This window comes from Hemiscyllium ocellatum, chromosome 2 (genome assembly GCF_020745735.1).
Source record: "Hemiscyllium ocellatum isolate sHemOce1 chromosome 2, sHemOce1.pat.X.cur, whole genome shotgun sequence".
Lineage (NCBI taxonomy): Eukaryota > Metazoa > Chordata > Chondrichthyes > Orectolobiformes > Hemiscylliidae > Hemiscyllium > Hemiscyllium ocellatum.
This window is the reverse complement of record NC_083402.1, coordinates 147,589,392-147,608,550: the sequence shown is the minus strand read 5'-3', so window position 1 is coordinate 147,608,550 and position 19,159 is coordinate 147,589,392. Positions and strand designations below refer to the sequence as shown.

At 41.0% G+C, this 19,159-nt stretch overlaps 1 protein-coding gene across 1 annotated transcript in view; it reads right to left on the bottom strand.

The window, feature by feature from the left end:
• The window catches only part of glis3 (GLIS family zinc finger 3), a 558,527-nt gene that overhangs the window by 86,589 nt on the left and 452,779 nt on the right, over window positions 1-19,159 (bottom strand). The window lies entirely within an intron of this gene.

Here is a 19,159-nt window from a genome sequence, read left to right as displayed (position 1 = left end):
ACAGAGCTCATATCTGGATTGTCTGCTGTGTAATGACCAACGACATGGCAATGGTCCTCCACAGAGAATGTTGGAGAGAGGTAAAGCATTCCATGTCTTGGATGGAAGATTGGAAATAATTCAATCCTCAAATGCAGGTCAATGACTCAAATCTGATGTTGGTCAGTCTGGTGCACCAGATGATTGATGATCTGGCTTCTTGGTAGAGAGGTAGACCAACACTTTGATGGATTATTAACAAGAATTGTCCCTGTGTCTTTCTAGTTTACCTGGCAGATCAGTCATGAACAGTGAGACGTTTAAGCGTTTGTTCCTCTTCTCATCTGGTTAAACTGATGCAGTGGATAGAGGGGGAGGAAATATCCAAAGTTACCCTGACATAATGGCCATGTTTAAGGGTGGCTCACACAAAAACACGCAGTGTTGGATTTTCCAAGTACAAGGGGTCAATACCAACGTGGGTGAGATTTGACAATTGCAGTGTTGGCAGTCATCTTGATCCTGATGACACTGGTACAGTTTGTCATTTTTATAATTTTGTAATTTTCAAAGGACTGGTTAGATTTGAGCAAACAGGAAGCTTGTTGGCCACCAGTTTACAATCCTCAAAGCTCCTTAAGGAGGTTGTTGAGGACTCTGCCTGGTATAGAACTGAATTTTTAAACCTTACTTTGTGGAATCTGAACAATCTGGTACACATTAGTGTACACATGAGTGTATAACTATCATGTTTTTACAAATAAAGCTTTTCTGCTTTAGATTCAGATACAGTTACAAGATTTAGGACAGGTACATGAATAGGGAAGGTTGAGAGACATATGGGCTAAACACAGGCAAATGGGACTAGTTTAGTTTGGGAAATTTGATTGGATGAGTTGGACCAAAGGGTCTGTTTCCATGCTGTATGACTCGATGATTCCATAACCAACGTTTTCCTGGAACTACTTACATCAACGTGACCACTGGGTCATTGCGTGTGCTTCATAGCCCTCTGAAGGGCCGCCCATTCACTTTGGTAAAGCAATAGTTGTCCCAAACATGGATGCTACCTGTCTGGTCTTTGGCCCCAGACTGGCAACTCCTCCCTTCTAACTGGTGCCAAGCCTATCTCCTGGCCACTGAGATCATTTGAATTTTTAAACAGCAGTATTGTGAGAGTAACAAAGCAGGGATAGGACCCAGAATTGATTTAAAACAAAGAGCTGTGGATGCTAGGGATCTGAAACAAACAAAAACAGAAGTTATTGGAGAAACTCAGCAGGTCTGACAGCATCCGTGGAGAGCGAAAGCAGGATTAATGTTGAGTCCAGTGGTTCTCATTTGATAGTTCTGAAGAACAGTCACTTAACTCAAAACGTTAACTCTGTTTCTCTCTCTCTGCACAGATACCTGCTGAGTTTCTCCAATAATTTCTGTTTTAATATCACTTCCACCTTGTGGAAAAGTTTGCTTGGAAAACTCTCTGTGACCACACACCCATCAGACAGACGTCTACTGGTAACATCCCCGAGACACTGTGTGAAAAGGAGACAGTGAATCCTGCTGGGTAATTCTCTCAGGTCATGGACAAACACATTTGGCAGAATGCTTCATTGCCAAAACAGCCAAACAAGCATCAAGACACAGTTTGGATGGTGACAAGAAGGACAGTTCCTGTCAGATCTTTCCTTTTTGTCTGGAGTTTCAACTGAAAGCATTTAAGCATAGAATCATAGAAGCTCGGAGCAGGAGTAGGCCACTCAACCCCTTGAGCCTGCTCTACTATTTACTATGATCACGGCTGATCATCGAGATCAATACCTTAATCCTGCCCTCGCCCTCATATTCCCTGATCCGTTTAGCTACAAGAGCTATATCTACCTCCTTCTTGGAAACACAATGTATTGGTCTCAACCATTTTCTGTTGCAGTGAATTCCATAGGCTCACTACTCACTGGGTGAAGAAATTTCTCCTCATCTCAGCCTGAAAAGGTATAAACTTCATTTTTAAACCAAGACCTCTGGCTCTGGACTCCCCCACCATCAGGAACGTCCTTCCTGCAGCTAACCTGTCCATCCCCCTGTTAGAATTTTATAGGTTTCTATGAGAGCTCTGCTTATTCTTTGAAGATCCAGTGGATACAATCCTGGAGGTTCTGGAAAAAAAACACTTAATGGCTTTTGTTGAGGTTCATCCAAAGCAGCTGTGGACCACCGTACTCCATATTGTGTGGGCTGTTGTTGGTGATGCACATGGAGCTTAATGTTAGTTGCATATTGCAGGGGACCTGGGATAAGGACTGAAGGATGCATTAAAGATTTGGGCAGCAGCATGTAAGATTCAATGTGCCTAAAATCCTACCACCATAGTATACCAAGTTGAAAACAGTGTAAAATCCTTCGTCCCTTATGCACCAGAGACTGTTTGATCTGAAATACAAATTCACATTGTAAATATAAACTGTGATGGCAAGGCACAACACCTTCCAAATGAAGTAACTGATCTGTGTGGCATTTTATATAATGTGCAAGTGAACCTTGTGTCAGGTACTGTCAACAAATTTATGAATAATGTATACTTCTGAAAACGTACAACGATGGAGCAAAATGTGGGATGCTGACGAGGTTAGAATTCAAAAAGTGCAGTTATTTGGCTGGATTGAAGGACTGGAGCTCATGAAGCAACTTATAAAACTGGGTAGGGCAAACCATGGAAGAAATCCTGACCTGAACAGCATGGACATGGAGAAGATGTTTCCACCAGTAGGAGAAACTAGGACCTGGGGTTACAGCCTCAGTGCAAAGAGACAACCCTTTAGAACTGAGATGAGGAGAAATAATTTCAGCCAGAGGGTGGTGACTCTGTAGAATTCATTGCTGCAGAGGGCTGTGGAGGCCAAGTCATTGAGTGTATTTAAGACAGAGATACATAGCCTCTGGATTAGTATGGGGACCAAACGTTACTGGGAGAAGGCAGGAGAGTGGGGTCGAGAAACATATCAGCCATGACTGAATGGTGGAGCAGACTCAATGGGCCAAATGGCCTAATTCTGCTCCAATATCTTATGGTCTTATGGTCTAACTGAGAATGAGGATGAGAATTTTAAAATCAAAGTGTTATTTAATTAAAAACCACACTTGGTTGGCATGCCCAATGGTGATGTGTGAAAGAGATTTCATACAATTAGAATGCGGACAATAAAGGTTTAGGAGACTTAAGTTTATAAAGACTGTTTTTAAGTTATAACTTTGGGAGCTGGATTGGGAACAGTTAGGAAGAGTTAAATCTAAAATTAACAAATGCATGGATGAGGGTTTCAGTATCAGATGAGCTGACATGGATGCAGAGTTGAATAGCATTGGTGTCCTTACGGATCATGGTTGGAAGCTCAACTTGGAGTCCTCCCTCAACTGTGCACTTGCAACAAATAAAAAGTATTCACATGATCCTCCCATCTCTCTAAGAAAAGCAGTATTTATCGATTAATTTACATTTGTTCAGATTGTCTCCAGTAAATGTACACTTTCAACATTTGCATGTTTAATAATTACTGCCCCGGTGAAAAGAACAGCAGAATATTGATAAATTCTACTTTAAGTAGGCGGAAATTTCCAGGAATGTTCTGCTCTCAGTGGATTTAATTACATTTATATTTGAATAATTTCTTCCACTGCTTTAATTTTTCTTCCAAAATTGTAGTAAACCATGTTTATGAGACCACCATGCTCAGATGACATAATGATTATCTGAAAATTTAACAAACAATGACATTTTGGCTGCTTTCTGACAAAAGTGTTGCAGGAAGAGAATAAAAATTGGGCTCAATGATGTAAAAACAGAAAACCACTCAGTATAAACAATCTGTAAGCCCAAACTGAGGCTGCATAAGAACATTGTCTTTTTAAATGTCACTTTCTGGCAAGAGATGGAATTATGGATACTTTTGATATTCCCTCATAATTTCAATCAGTGTAATAGAAGAACACCTGCTTAATTGTTACTTTGTATGAGAGGGAGAGGAGCTAAGAAATAGTCCTCTCATTAAGATGTTGCATTAGGTCAGACATCACACAACACCAGGTTATAGAAGTCACAAGCTTTTGGAACGCTGCTCCTTCATCAGGTGAAGCCTTTCAGAGCAGTGTTTTGAAAGCTTGTGATCTCAAATAAACCTGTTGAACTATAACCTGGTGTTGTGTGACTTCTGACCTTGTCCACCCCAGTCCAACACCAGCACCTCCACATCATTCGATATTACTTTAGGTGATAGTGTAGAGCAGTTTGATAATTTGTGAACGTTAAGACCAGATTCTGAAACATTTTAAAATGGACCTTAAGAATTTAAAAGGAATAAATTATTGATAAATCAAACTTAAAAATTATCAAGGAACTTTGATTTAGAACTTGTTTTGTTTTGAAAATGGGTATCTGTGGCCAGGATATTTGCAGAGGCTGGAATTTACATTACCTCCATGCATTTGGAAAGGCAACAGCTGATTAGGGATAGTCAGCACGGCTTTGTGCGTGGGAAATAGTGTCTCACAAAACTGTTTGAGTTTTTTGAAGAGGTGACTAAGAATGTAGATGAAGGTAGGATGGTAGACATTGTCTACATAGACTTTAGCAAGGCTTTAAAATCTGATTGAAGATTTTGTAGCTCGGGTATCCGTTGTTGTGGTTCTGCTCGCCGAGCTGGAAGTTTTTGCTGCAAACGTTTCGTTCCCTGGCTAGGGAACATCATCAGTGCTGTTGGAGCCTCATGTGAAGCGCTGCTTTGATGTTTCTTCCAGTATTTATATTGGTTTGTTCTTGCCGCTTCCGGGTGTCAGTTTCAGCTGTAGTGGTTTGTATATGGTGTCCAGGTCAATGTGTCTGTTGATGGAGTTTGGGGATGGGGACTTTAGCGAGGCCTTTGATAAGATTCCACATGGTAGAATGGTTATTCTATCCTAATGTTACCCACCCATAGCGTCATCAAGCACTGGGGCAGGCTTCTCTTCCGTTGACTAGCTTGTTACCAACTCTCCTTCTGTCTTTTTTGGATTGGTGCTGTGCAAGCAGAGCACTCCACTGTTTAATTCTGCTTTAGCTGTAATTTCGGCTCAGTCGACTTTCCAGGCTTTTTTGAACGTAACTATATTTAAGGAATGGTAAGTGAGGACTTTTCTGGAACTTTACAGATGCAGGTCCCAGTGAAAGTTAATATCATTGGGCTGCTCTCTCATTAGAGACAGAGTGAGCGAGTGAGAGAGACACTGGTGATGGTTAAACCTGAGGGTCACCGTGCCTCAGGTGAGGGGAGGGGTTGAGAAGGACAGTCCTTCATGGTAATCTCAACCGATATGGGAATTGAACCCACGCTGTTGTCATCCGTCAATATCACAAACGGCCACCCAAACTAAACCCAGCCCCAGTCCCATGTGTTCTGACATTAATATGAAATACATTATTACACACATCTTCAGTAGGTGTTAATAATAAATATCGCACAACTTATACATTGCTGAATTGTGCTTTTGGAAACTGAAACAAAGTACAAAATGAACCTTTTCGTTGACAATAGTTAATTTCACGTTTTAGCACAGTTTTCACAGTAAATAATCTGCATGTTGTCAATAGTTCACATTCTTGGTCACCAAGGGCTGAGTTTTACAGTTGGGTTGAGTTTATAGGGTCGAGAGTGTGATGCTGGAAAAGCACAGCAGGTCAGGCAGCATCTGAGGAGCAGCAGAATCGATATTCCGGGCATAAATCCTTCGTTAGGAATGGCTTCCTGATGAAGGGCTGATGCCCGAAACATCGAACGCTGATTCTCCTGTTCCGCAGATAGTGTCTGACCTGCTGTGTTTTTCCAGCACCACACGTTCGACTCTGATCTCCAGCATCTGCAGTCCTCATTTTCTTCTAGTTGAACTTATAGGGTGGCATTTTCTCTGTGGGGCCTGGCTAGTTTCCTGACAATATCTCACCAATGTTGCTTCATTCATGTGCCCACCCTGCCACTATGTTGTCTCACTTCCAATTCTGGGCCTTTCTTACTAAATGCCATGCCCAGGACAACTCGCCATTCAGCAGATATCTGCTGAGAGACCAGCATCCCTTGTGCCTGTATCATCTTTGAATTCCCCACTGTGCCACCCAATTGTGCACTGGTGTTCTGAAGCTGCCCTATATGATTCAGAATGCCCGCTGAAGAAAGCAGAGAAGAGAAAAATGGCACCATGAATCTCCACCAGGGACCTGAAGTTCTTGGTCAAGAAGATGGTGTAAAGGAGAGGACTGGCCCAGGAGGCCATGCCACTAGACTCTAGCAGCCTAAGCAGAGGTCATCACCTGAGTCGATACAATCACTGCGTTGCAGAGGAATGGCCAGTGTTGGTGTCACTGAGGTCCTCAATGATATCTGGGGCAGGAAGGTGTGCTGCAAACAGGGAGTGGATGGTACTGGGTGCCCAGGCTTTAGGGACCCTGCGGTTCTGTGTCCTGGACAGAGCCTGTGTCTGTAAACAACGCCATTTCCTTTTAAAAAGCCCAAATATTGGTAGATCCTGCAGCCCCACCCTCACAGCTTGAGTCGCTTATCCCATGCACTCCCAGTCTTGTCTCAGCCTTTTCATTCCCTGCTGGGCTTTTTTTTTTGATTGCCAGCATGATGGAAGTGCTCGTTGGACAGAGACTTCCAGTCACTGCCTCAACATGTCAGTGAGCCCTTGAACATCCCGATGCCCTCCCTTGTATTCCTTCATATGGACTTCACTGTCTTTGCGTGAGCTCAAGGGTCCCCATTCACCCAGTTACATGGACCTGTAACTGCCCAGCTCTCCGCCCAGCTCCTGACATGGGATGTGACCATGCCAGCTGTGGCTGCACACTGTCCCCACCCCATCTCCCCCCTCCACCACCACCCTGCCCGTGCCCCCCCCCCCACCACCTTGAGGCCAGACTCCTTCTGAACACTGACTCCAAAGTGGCTCTGTGGTTAGCACTGTCACCTCACAGCACCACGGACCTGGGTTCAATTCCACCCTCGGGCGACTGTCAGTGTGGAGTTTGTACATTCTCCCCGCGTCCGTGTGGGTTTCCTTTGAGTGTTCTAGTTTCCTCCCACAATCCAAAGGTGTACAGGTTAGGGCGGTTTGGAAGTGGGAAATGTCGGGTGGGGACTGGGTTTGGGTAGTATGCTCTTTGGAGGTTCAGTGCAGACCTGAAGGGCCTTTCTTCACACTGTAGGGAATCTATTCATAGCTTAGTGGACCTCTCCCTCATGGGTAATATCCCCCAACACTGCCCAAAGCCTGCAGCCCCCAACGGATGGTTATCAGAGGCTGCCCTTGCCTTACTGAGCTGGGACTCCCTGACTGACTGGTGCCTTGATAAACTTTACTGAAAACATTGCCCCCTGCCCTCCGCACTCCCACCAGACAGTGCGATATGGCTGCATGCTTGCCACACATACAACAAACAGGTACATGGTGTAGCTGTGAGACAGACATAGCAGATGGTTGTACAGTAAAGTACCCTCTTGACTAAAGGCTAGATTGGAGAGGGGCCACAATAGTCAGGAAGGATTAGCGACAGTCAAATACCAATGTCCATGGCTCAGGGATGTGTATAGCAGGTAACTGTAGACCAGGCTCTGAGATACTGTTTGTGTTGTGTGCAACGTGGGTCCGGTAGTTCCAGCGATGAGCTGAATCGTTAGGGGCCTGTTCTGCTTTCCATTATATCTCATTTTTATTTGGCATCTTTGGTAAGATCAGAAATTGAACATGAACAAGGTAAGTTGGGTCATTAACGAAGTACTTAACAAGCAACAACCCCTTTTAATTGACAACTGGCTGCAGCCCAGTGAAAACCAAGCACCTATGGTAGGTATAAAAGTGTAGGCAGGTACTTGATATCACTGGATTAGTAAAGAGAGTCAACAGTTACGAGGAGAAGGCAGTGGAATGGGTTTGGGAATCATCTCAGCCATGATCCAATAGCAGAACAGATGTGATGGGCTTTATTCCTGATGAAGGGCTTTTGCCCGAAACGTCGATTTCGCTGCTCGTTGGATGCTGCCTGAACTGCTGTGCTCTTCCAGCACCACTAATCCAGAATCTGGTTTCCAGCATCTGCAGTCATTGTTTTTACCTTGATGGGCTGAACAGCCTAATTCTGCTCCTATATGTTATGGTTTTATGGTCTCCCAGTGTTGAGGTCCACTTCTCCAGATTTCTCATCTGATTTTGCCAGTAATCCCATCATAGCCCACATTGCTGAGACCCCTATTAGATCGTGCCCTCAGCATTTTCATTAATTAGATGAGAGGAATGCATTTTTAACCACACTGTGTATATTTTATTTTCTCGTGGAGAAAAATGGACAATACCATATTAACACTCACTGTAATATAAATTATGTGATACTGGATACTTTCAGCTGCCATATTGCTAACTAGTGACATTTATTAGGCATCTGTGTAATAGACTTCAACAGCACTAAGTCTGAAGCAATGTCAATGCTTGTGAAGTGTTGTGTTCGTTGGATACAATTCCAATACTTGCTAATATTTTAAACCTTACTGTGTTCAGGAAAATTACTTAGCTAGGTGACGTTGGACATTTTCAATTCACAAACTGTGGTGCAGAAGTACAACCTAATTTTAAAGAAGTGCAGGAATATCTCGATTATTGTAATGTTAAGCTAATGGAGCTAACACAAACATGCACAATGTATAACCAACAATAATTTCAACAGTTACTTCTGCTCACTCCTATGTTCCTCCACTCTCCTTTTGTTGTATCAGTTTATATTAGTCATACTTAACTTACATTTTTTCAAAAATATCTAAATTAACCTTGAAATTCCCCAAAACTGACACACAGTCAAAATATGGGAAGATCCAGCCCATTGTGTCGAACAAAATTTAAATGTAATCCTTTAATTGATTGTGTTTTTTCTTTCTATGAACGCACACACTTTAATTTGATCGTGGGAGGAAGTTTCAGAAAAAGAACATGGGCTCAGAAACTCAATATCACCGCAACTCTCTTACAGATTTAAAACAGGTGCCCAGTAATGCAATATGGAAGCCAGGGAACATGCACTCACTTCATTCCTGCAGTCCATTGATAGCTATGTTGGTAAAAGCATAAAAAGCACTATTCATGGTCTGCACATAAAATAGGTGAATGGTTCTTTGAATTAGCAAATAGGGGACCTCACAGTTTTAAGAGGACCCTGGTTAAGGGTCAGATATCCTGTGTGCAGTTGGTCTTGACTCAGCAAAATATTTTATGATTAGATTACAGTGTGGAAACAGGCCCTTCAGCCCAACAAGTCCACACCAACCCATACCCCTAACCTAACACTACTAGCAATTTAACATGGCCAATTCACCTGACCTGCACATCTTTGGACTGTGGGATGAAACTGGAGCACCCGGAGGAAACCCATGCAGACACGGGGAGAATGTGCAAACTCCACACAGAGAGTCACCTGAGGCAGGAATTGAACCCGGGTCTCCGATGCTGTGAGGCAGCAGTGCTAACCACGTTGCCACCGTGTCACTCACTTACGTGGTCTTAATGTGCAGGTTGCTACTAAAAAGGTAACTTCAAAAAATGTTAAATAACTGATTGTGAAGTTGGGGATTTGAATAAATGGTTCTCTTTGTTCCACTATAATTCCTGGTGACTATTCCGATTTTCTCCTGATCACCCCTGCCCTCTCCTTATGATCCTTTTCTCAATGGCTTCCATTCCTCTCAGGCTTCGCTTCAAGTCCACTGCCAGTGACACAACAGCAACAAACACCTGTCCCCTGTGGTCTCGGTAAATGAAGCCTAAGGCACTATATCAGGTACGCCTCCGGCCCACTAATTCTGACACAGAGATTACTGCCTGCATTCTCGACCTACGTTTTTGATGTATAACCTTAAAGACTGATATTTAGGAAATCTGAAAACTCCAAATCTTAAGTTGTCGCAATGCATTTTGTGAGCCTAAATAGGTCCACATTTGGTGGTCATTCCAATCTGTGCTGCATTCAGAGAATTAAAAAGAATAGCATCTATCTGGGACTGAGTCTAAGGCAATGTTCCCACAAAGCTAATAGAGTTCTGTCTTTTTGTGGTTGCTGATTTCAATAAAAATTGCTTGATTGAATAACATGTCTCGAAGCCTACTGTCAGCAATCCTAGAAACATACACCGACTTACAATAAAGAAACCGTATTTGATCTTAAGAGCCAGATATCAACTGGAATGGTCATATATTGGAGAGATTTCTGCACAGTGAAATACTGTAATGTGCTGAGGTATTCAAGAACCCACAGGCAAATTTCAAGGATCTATCAGCCAATAATATTAAAATAAGAAAACAGAGACAAGGGATTTAGCCATTTGTGTCTGTGTTTTCAAGACTAAAGTCTTGAGCTAAAGCCCTTTGGAAGTTAAAAAAAAATCAATTACATTGTTGTATGGAAACAAATTCCCAGTTTTGAGAATTCAGGCCCTTGTTATTAAAATATATTAATTTTCCTTTTTAAAAAAGAAGTCAGCAGGATATTGACATTCATTTTTGCAATGTCTGCCATATGAAAAAACAGCTGGCTAAAGGAAGTGGATTCACCATTTTAATCCCCTCATCATCAAAGCATTAATAATGTATAGAAAATGTTATTTTAGACAAAAGGCTGAATTCCTTTCAGTCCTTTGGTAGCCGTTGTTTATTATCCACAGGCAGATGACTAGACAGATCCTTTCATCTGAATCAGGTCCCTCTCAGGGTGACAGCACAAGAACTGTTTTGTCTCTGATACAAACGCTTAGCTAATTTAGTTGCAAACAATACTACATCCTCTTGCACTCCATCACTAAGAAAATAAACACTTGTCGACTGACTGATTACTACTGTAAATGCAAAACATGCACATTTAAGAAGCTGCTCCATTAATTAAAACAGGCAGCAGGTAAGGGTCTTTACAACTCTACAATGCTCCAAAGCATTAAGAACAATTTTGAAAAGTGCAGATGAAACTCAGTTATTTGGTATTTGATTAACCAAACTTCAGATCATCTAAAGAAGATCACAAGGTCCCAACGCATGGCTAACTCTGTTATCAGGCATCAATTATTTGGCACTCGATTAACAGAACAAAATACTCACCACCTGTGTCCTTTGGATAATTGAGGTTCCTTTGTGTACCAGAAAATAAAACAGGGATTGACTGTGATGACACGATGGCTTTAAAAAGGTCTATTTTTTAAAAAAGAAAGGTTTTAAGACAGAGGTGCCGATCTGTGTGTCGAAAACTCAAACAGTTGTGTAAATCTATTTTTTAAAGATGGAACAATAGAAGCAGCCTGAATGGATGGGGTCAAGTTCCCACAGAATCTGAATTTTTAGTTTCTTAGCTTTTCAGTAACACTTGATGACAAGGTCTTAAACAAGTGGAAGCTATTTTTCCTTTTTTTTGATTACATCTAAAAGCTGGGAGTTTTCTTCTTGCTGCTGGAGTTGTATGTGAGACAATCTATTTTCTAAACTTGTCTTCTGTCAGGGATCTGTTAATGGGATGTTACTATATTGGAACAGTTAATTAGTAATAGTTGCTGTATCTATTATTTTGTTAAGAATTTTGAAAGAGTTATAGCTAAACCAGTTCTTTTTTGTTACTATTTCTTTTGCTGTATTTTATCTACAGTGCTGGAATAAAGTGTTTTTTTTACTTAATGTCAAGTTGTTTAACCAATCAAATTGTAGCTGGATAGCAATACTTCAGGTTAATTTTTAAAATAATAAAAAGCTTAAGTCTCGGTTACATTCTCAATATATTTTGAGATTTGACCTGATCCATAACACTGATACTTAAATTAACCATTTTGGGCATACAATATTTTAGTTAAAAATGAAAAAAAAACCTCATTTTCTTCAAATAATTTAAGTCAATAGATTGAAAATGTGTACCATGCCTGCTACAAGACATACTCTGAAATCTCAGCATTGAAATTAGCCTAAACTCCCAGAAATTCCTGTTTTTAACCTCCTCATATGGAAATAAGATATGCTGACCCTATTTTTCCAAGTGTCAAGTGATCTTGTAATATCGTCCCTAACTCTAGTTCAGAAGATCTGGGTTCAAGTCCCACCTACTCCAGAGGTGTGTAATAACGTTCCTCAACAGGTTGATTAGAAAATATCTATGAATATATCAGCAATACATCTCAGTGTCACCTCATCTACTTTTTCCTTAACCAATTATTTAATCTATTCTTGAGTTGGCCCCGAATTTACTCAAATTAAGAATGCAGAGATGGCAAATTTCACAATTCCAAACTTAGAAACAAATGTCCCAAATGGTGATATTTTTATTTCAGGGGGTGTATGTTAACTTCACCGCCTTCTGAGTCAGTGAGGACAGGACTGAGGATGGGCTTTCTGAAAGTTGTGGGTGGAATTTGGACCTAATGTCAGCTGAAGAGAGTTTGGGGTAGTCTCGGGGAGCTTTAAGGCACAGAGGTGGGTTATGGGTAATCCAGGTCATTGTCACAGCTGCAGAAAAACAAAAACAAAATCCTTTCAGACCTCACCTTCATACCCAGAAACACTCGCTTTGCCCCAACCATGTCAACTCATACTTTCACCCAACCCTTGGTCTTTTATAGTTATGCTGCCAACTTAATGCTTACTCCTGCCTGCACCCATCATCCATTGCTCCTACACTTTCCACTGGCCCACTATCTATTATAGATTATTATTCGGACCCATGTTGAGATACATTTGAAGTTGCCTCCTAAATTCACTGTTTAAAAACAATACATTTAATGAAAACCCAATCATGACATTTAACTTTCTTCAACCACTTAATCCTTTATTAAAACAAGTATTTGTATTCATAGTTTAACTTCAAAGCTTTAATCAGCACATGGAACCATCAATCATAATGTACCTCTCATTACTTTATAAACTTTTATCAGGTCGCCTCTCAACCTCCTAGGCCCTATTGAAAAAAGTCCCAGTCTTCCCAGTCTTTCTTTCTAACTTAGAGCTTCACTTTCTGCGGACATTCCTGTCTACTTTCAACAAACCTAACAGGCAACCTACTTCTCCCAAAAGACACATTGAATGTCTCAAAGATTGCCTGGACCTATTTAAAAGGCTACGATAAATATTTAAAAGCATATCCTGCATTGTCAAGGAACTGTGCAACTTTAGATTTGCTTGAAAGTGTACAAGTTATGTTTCAAGCTCCCCACTTGTGAAGCTGTGATCTGCCTGATGCTACCATGTGCAGTTACCTCCATGAAATATGGATATGTAAAGCACAAACCGCCCTCATTTCCTTCCCAGGATAATCAGTGTGGGCAACACTCAGAAATGGGGCTTTTAGAAACAGGCTTAGATCTCAAATCCCTTTGCACCTGCAAACATTCAGGCCAAAGTGTCTATTACTTCATTCTTTCGAAAAAAGTATACGACCTGAGGAAACAAAATGCAACGTGTTCACCTTCCTTCACTATTTCATCCATCCAGCATGGTAGCTCAGTGGTTAGCACAGCTGCCTCACAGCACCAGGGACCTGGGTTTGATTCCAGCCTCGGGCGACTGTCTGTGTGGAGTTTGCACATTCTCTCCGGGTGCTCCGCGTCTCCTCTCACAATCCAAAGATGTGCAGGTTAGGTTGATTGGTCATGCTAAATTGACCATAATATGGAGGCTAGGTGGAATAGCCATGGGGAATGCAGGGGTAGAAGGTGGGTTTGGGTGGGATGCTCTTGGGAGGGTCAGTGATGGGCCAAATGGCCTGCTTCCACACTGAAGGGCTTCTGTGAATTATCCACCATATCAGACTTTAAGAATTTGGAGCTATCAATCAAACTGTGAACTGACCAACATCCCACTGTAATAACAGGCTGTGAAATCAGTCATGTAGCGTGAATCTGAAATGCCAGTCCTCAGACAAATGGCAGATGGAAATAGCAGGCACTATTTCTCAGCACCAGTTGTAGCTGGTCAAAGTTTCGCAGCAGAAATGTAAATTTAAAAAACAAGTGTTAAATTACATAAAATGTAATCATGCATTTCACATGCAGATTGAGAAGAGATGTAAATTTGAATGAAGTGATCTTTAGTGTCTAAAGGATAGATCTTTATGTGGTAAAATAAAATGGAACATATGGAGTTTAGTTGCATTTCTCCAGATTCTTCAATAATGACCGGATCTTCACTTTGCAATGCAAAGGTAATTTGGATGATTGTGAATTTCCAGTTTATTTGATATTTGATCTCAGGCTGGAACTACAGTTGAGGAACCAGGTCTATATTTTATAGCCATGGGAAATTCTTCATGCTATAATACCTTTAGATGTATACAAACAAGCAAAACAAATGGCCTTATAATGCTTATAATGCTTTTGCAACTGAAATTAGGTAGTCTATATTCTGTCAATCTGTATATGTTGTTATTTTAGCTGAGCTACTTCAATAAAAACAAGTTGCTTGTATTTAATTAACTTGTGAACAAAAATACAGACAGAAAATGAAAACATATTTAGGGCAAATTTAAATCACGGAATAGACTGTACGTCTGCCTTGCTAAATGAATTTGTTTCACTACCACTTTCAACATTCATCAATGTAACCAAAACCGAACAATATAAAATAACTTTTAAAAAAAAATTATTACATTTTTTACTATCTTTTGTAATAATGTGTTTTTTTTTCTTAAAACAAGTGGCAAAACATGATTTTGTGAGAAAATCGCTAGATTTATGATAAGCCATCAAGTACCTTGTTTAGAGTTTGGTAAGACTGTTAATGTGAGGCATTGCCCAGTTTGGCCTGAATACAATGAAAACCTGACTTTTTAAATCGATGAAGCTCGTAAAGTAATGCAGAAATACAGAACCAGTATTATGGCAATGTACAACTCAGTATGTAATTGATTTTAATCCAGTTAATAAGTGGAAATGTCATGAGTTTTACTAATTAAATGGCATGATGGCTTTTGTCTCAATGAAGGCTAAATAAAAAAAATACTGTGTGTACTTGGGGCTGAAATCCACTCAACTACTTCAATTCTTGAAGAGAAAAAAAGAAGTTCAGTGAAAATTATGAGAGGAAAGTGTCTCAAGAGTACCTAAAGCAAAACTACAGCAATGCTGTTTTGCTTATCAAAGTAGGTTAACTTTCTCTAAATGTATAGATGTCTTTTTTATGTTCATGTGTGATAACAGGACATCCAGGCGATGGACCAAGTGCTAGAAAATGGGACTGGAAGAGGTACATTGTTGTTTTTCACCAATGCAGACAGAATGGGTTGAGGTGCCTTTTTTCTGAGCTGTAGATCTCTATGACTATGAACATGATTACCTCAGTTTACAACGGGATCTTGATCAGATGGGTCAATGGGCTGAGGATTGGCAGATGGAGTTTAGATTAATTTTAATACAAGGTGCTGCACTTTGGAAAGGCAAATCAGAGCAGGACTTATACACTTAATGGTAAGGACCTAGGGATCTTTGTTGCTGCACAAAGAGACCTTGGAGTGCAGGTTCATAGCTCCTTGAAAGAGGAGTTGCAGGTAGATAGGATAGTGAAGAAGGCATTTGGTATGTTTTCCTTTATTGGTCAGAGTATTGAGTACAGGAGTTGGGAGGTCATGTTGCAGCTGTACAGAACATTGGTTCGGCTACTTTTGGAATATTGTGTGCAATTCTGGTCTCCTTCTTATTGGAAGGATGTTGTGAAACTTGAAAGGGTTCAGAAAAGATTTACAAGAATGTTGCCAGGGTTGGAGGATTTGAGCTACAGGGAGAGACTAAGTAGGCTGGGGCTGTTTCCCTGGAGCGTCGGAGGCTGAGGGGTGACCTTATAAAATCATGAGGGGCATGGATAGAGTAAATAACCAATATCTTTTCCCGGGGTGGGGAAGTTCAGAACTAGAGGGCAGAGGTTTAGGGTGAGAGGGGAAAGATTTAAAAGGGACCCAAGGGGCAACCTTTTCACACATATGGTGGTGCGTGTATGGAATGAGTTGCTGGGGAAGTGGTGAAGGATGGTACAAATACAGCAGTTAAGAGGTATCTGAATGGGTATATGAATAAGAAGGGTTGAGAAGGAGATAGGCCAATGCTAGCAAATGGGACTCGATTAGTTTGGGATACCTGGTCAGCATGAACGAGTTGGACTAAAGGATCTGTTTCCATGCTGTATATCTCTGACTCATACACCAAACATAAAATACCATATTTCAACTCCATAAGCACGTTTTTATAATATTAGTCTAAACTTTAGCACATCAAAGTGGTTTAGTGATTTATTAAGGATTGGACACTCTGGAGGCAGGAAACATGTTTCCGCTGATGGGTGAGTGCCGAACCAGAGGACACAGCTTAAAAATAAGTGGTAGGCCATTTAGGACAGAAATGAGGAGAAACTTCTTCACCAAGAGAGTGGTGGCTGTGTGGAATGCTCTGCCCCAGAGGGCAGTGGAGGCTCAGTCTCTGGATTCATTTAAGAAAAAGTTGGATAGATCGCTCAAGGATCGTGGAATCAAGAGTAATGGAGATAAGGCGGGAACAGGATACTGATTTTCCCACTTTATGAACGCATGAATTTGAAACACAGGTAGTCCATTAGGTCCTTGAGCTTGTGAGAAGTTTGTAAGGAATTTGTCATTGCAATTGCATCAACTCCTCACAGCAGCTCCATTGAAATGGTTGTTTCTTTATTTAACAATATTAGAATTTTCAGTTCTTTAGGATTTCTTCCTGGACAACTTCTGCACAACATACATCCTTATATCACATGGAGCAAGTTGTACCACATGATATTATGAACTTGAAACCTTTTTGCATATTATTATTGTCAGAGGCAAAATTCTTTTGTCTGCTTTTTAATAACCAAGTCTTTCTTTTTAAAAACATATTCCTGCTAACTTACTTTCAATTCTTGACAGGAAGTCTCTACTTAAACAAGGAGGCCATTCAGTCTGATATCCCTGTAGAATCTCCCTACTGGAGCAATTTCTCTCATCCAAATTCTTTGCCCTTTCTTCAAGTCTTCATACTTTTCTATGTCAGTGCTAATCTAATTCTTTCATCAATGTTGTGGTTGATTCAACTCCAATAAATATGTGATAATGAAATTTATTTTCCAATTATCACCATGTTCATTTCCTCATATACTGTATTTTTTTTACTGCCAAATTTAAGCTTGTATTTTTAAATCAATTCTGTTTGATCCTAAAATCCCTTCCATTTGCTACTCCTCAAAATGACAGAGTGAGACATTGATCTATTTTCCAGTCTCTGCCAATTTTTCTTGGAAAACTAACAGAGATACATAATTCTTTCGCTTCTCAAAATTCGATAAATCATGAATGTGAATCATGAAAAAGAAATTTAAATGCATCAGCACTCGCTGATGTTATGAGTTAAGTAAATGGCTCTTTGACCACCTGTTGCGAGCTTAACTCCAGTACAGATTAAAACACAGAATGTGCACTTGGTTGGTTGATCATGAAAAGTTCTCTATGAATATAGATTTGGATGATCTCAAATTAGTTTCTAATCACTTACAGCAGAGCTCTGGCAATACGTTTGAATCAAATTAGCAACTTAGATGTTGTAAAGACTGTAAATAGTTCACATGCAGAAAGAATGGCTCAGTGGTTAGGACTGCTATCTCACAGTATCAGGGATCTGGGTTCAATTCCAGCCTAGGGTGACTTGTGTGGAGTTTGTACGTTCCCCCTGTGCGTGTGTGTGGGTTTCCTCTGGGTGCTCTGATTTTTCCTTCCATAGTCCAATGATGGGTTGGCCATGCTAAGTTGCTAATAGTGTCCAGGGATGTGCAAGGTCAAAAATCAAGTAACAGGTTACAGGTTAATGGGTTTATTTGAAAACAGTAGCTTTCTGAGTTCTGTTCTTTCATGAGGTGTTAGTGAGAGAGGAAGACTGTAGACACAGAATTGTCTTCCTCTCTCATTAACACCTCATGGAGGAGCTGGTTTCGTTTGATCTTTGACCTTTTCTAACCCAGCCCAGCACCAGCACCTCCACATCAGGGATGTGCAGACATGGACAGAGTACCCCTGGTAAATGTGCAGTTATAGAGTAGGGAGTGTCGGTGTGAGTGGGAGGGTCAGTACGGACTCGATGGGCTGAATGGCCTGCTTCCATGCTGTTGGAGCTTGAACTAGAAAATATCACATTGGTAGCTCCACTTGATCATTTTCTGAAGTTGTATTTGAAACATATTATGAGGACATTTCTCAGTTGGTTATTGATAATGCTTCTTGTATATTGATTTACAATTTTGTAGTGAATGTTGAGCAGCCTTGGTCTGGCCACATCAGAAGAAGAAACGCTGCAGTTTTTTTGTGTCACCTTTGACTGGATGGAGAGTTCTCAGTTTTAACTCAATGTCCCCATCGGCAGGCCGGGAGCGAATGGGGCACATGGTTACATGAGGCAGCGTGCAAACCAATAATCTGGAGGGTGTTGTTCAAACAGGTGCTATAGCTCATCTTTATTCAAAGACTTCTGGCCCAGCAGGTACCCGAACTGACCACTGGCAACCAAGACCCTTTGCCGGGGTGGTTCAGGCTGGGGTGGGATAGAGGGAAGACCCGGAGAGTGCATTGCTTTGATTTACCTTTCCAGAATGGATTACCTGAAAATATAGCACATGCAACATGGAGTAGGCATTTTTGATTAGATGGAGGCTTTACATAAATGTCCATTTATATCTACAATATTGTGGATCCTAACATAACCTAATATTCAATGAAAACATAGAACATTGATATTTCTGTTGAAGCAGTGGTCCCACATCTCCATCTTCTGAGTGGCCCTTCATCATGCATATATCACTATACATGGTAAGACAACAAGACCATCAGAAATAGGAACAGGATGAGTCCATTTAGCCCCTTGAGCCTGCTCTACTATTCAGTTAGATCATGGCTGATCCAACATTCCTCACATCCACTTTCCTGCCTTTTCCTTGTAACCCTTGATTCTCCGACTGATCAAGAATCTATCTCAGCCTAAGGACATACAAGGATCTGCTCCCACAGCTCTCTGTGGCAACGAGTTCCAAAGACTACAACGCTCTGAGAGCAAAAATCCCTCTTCATCTCAGTCTTAATTTAGTGCTCTCTGGTCCTAGACTTTCCCATGAGGGG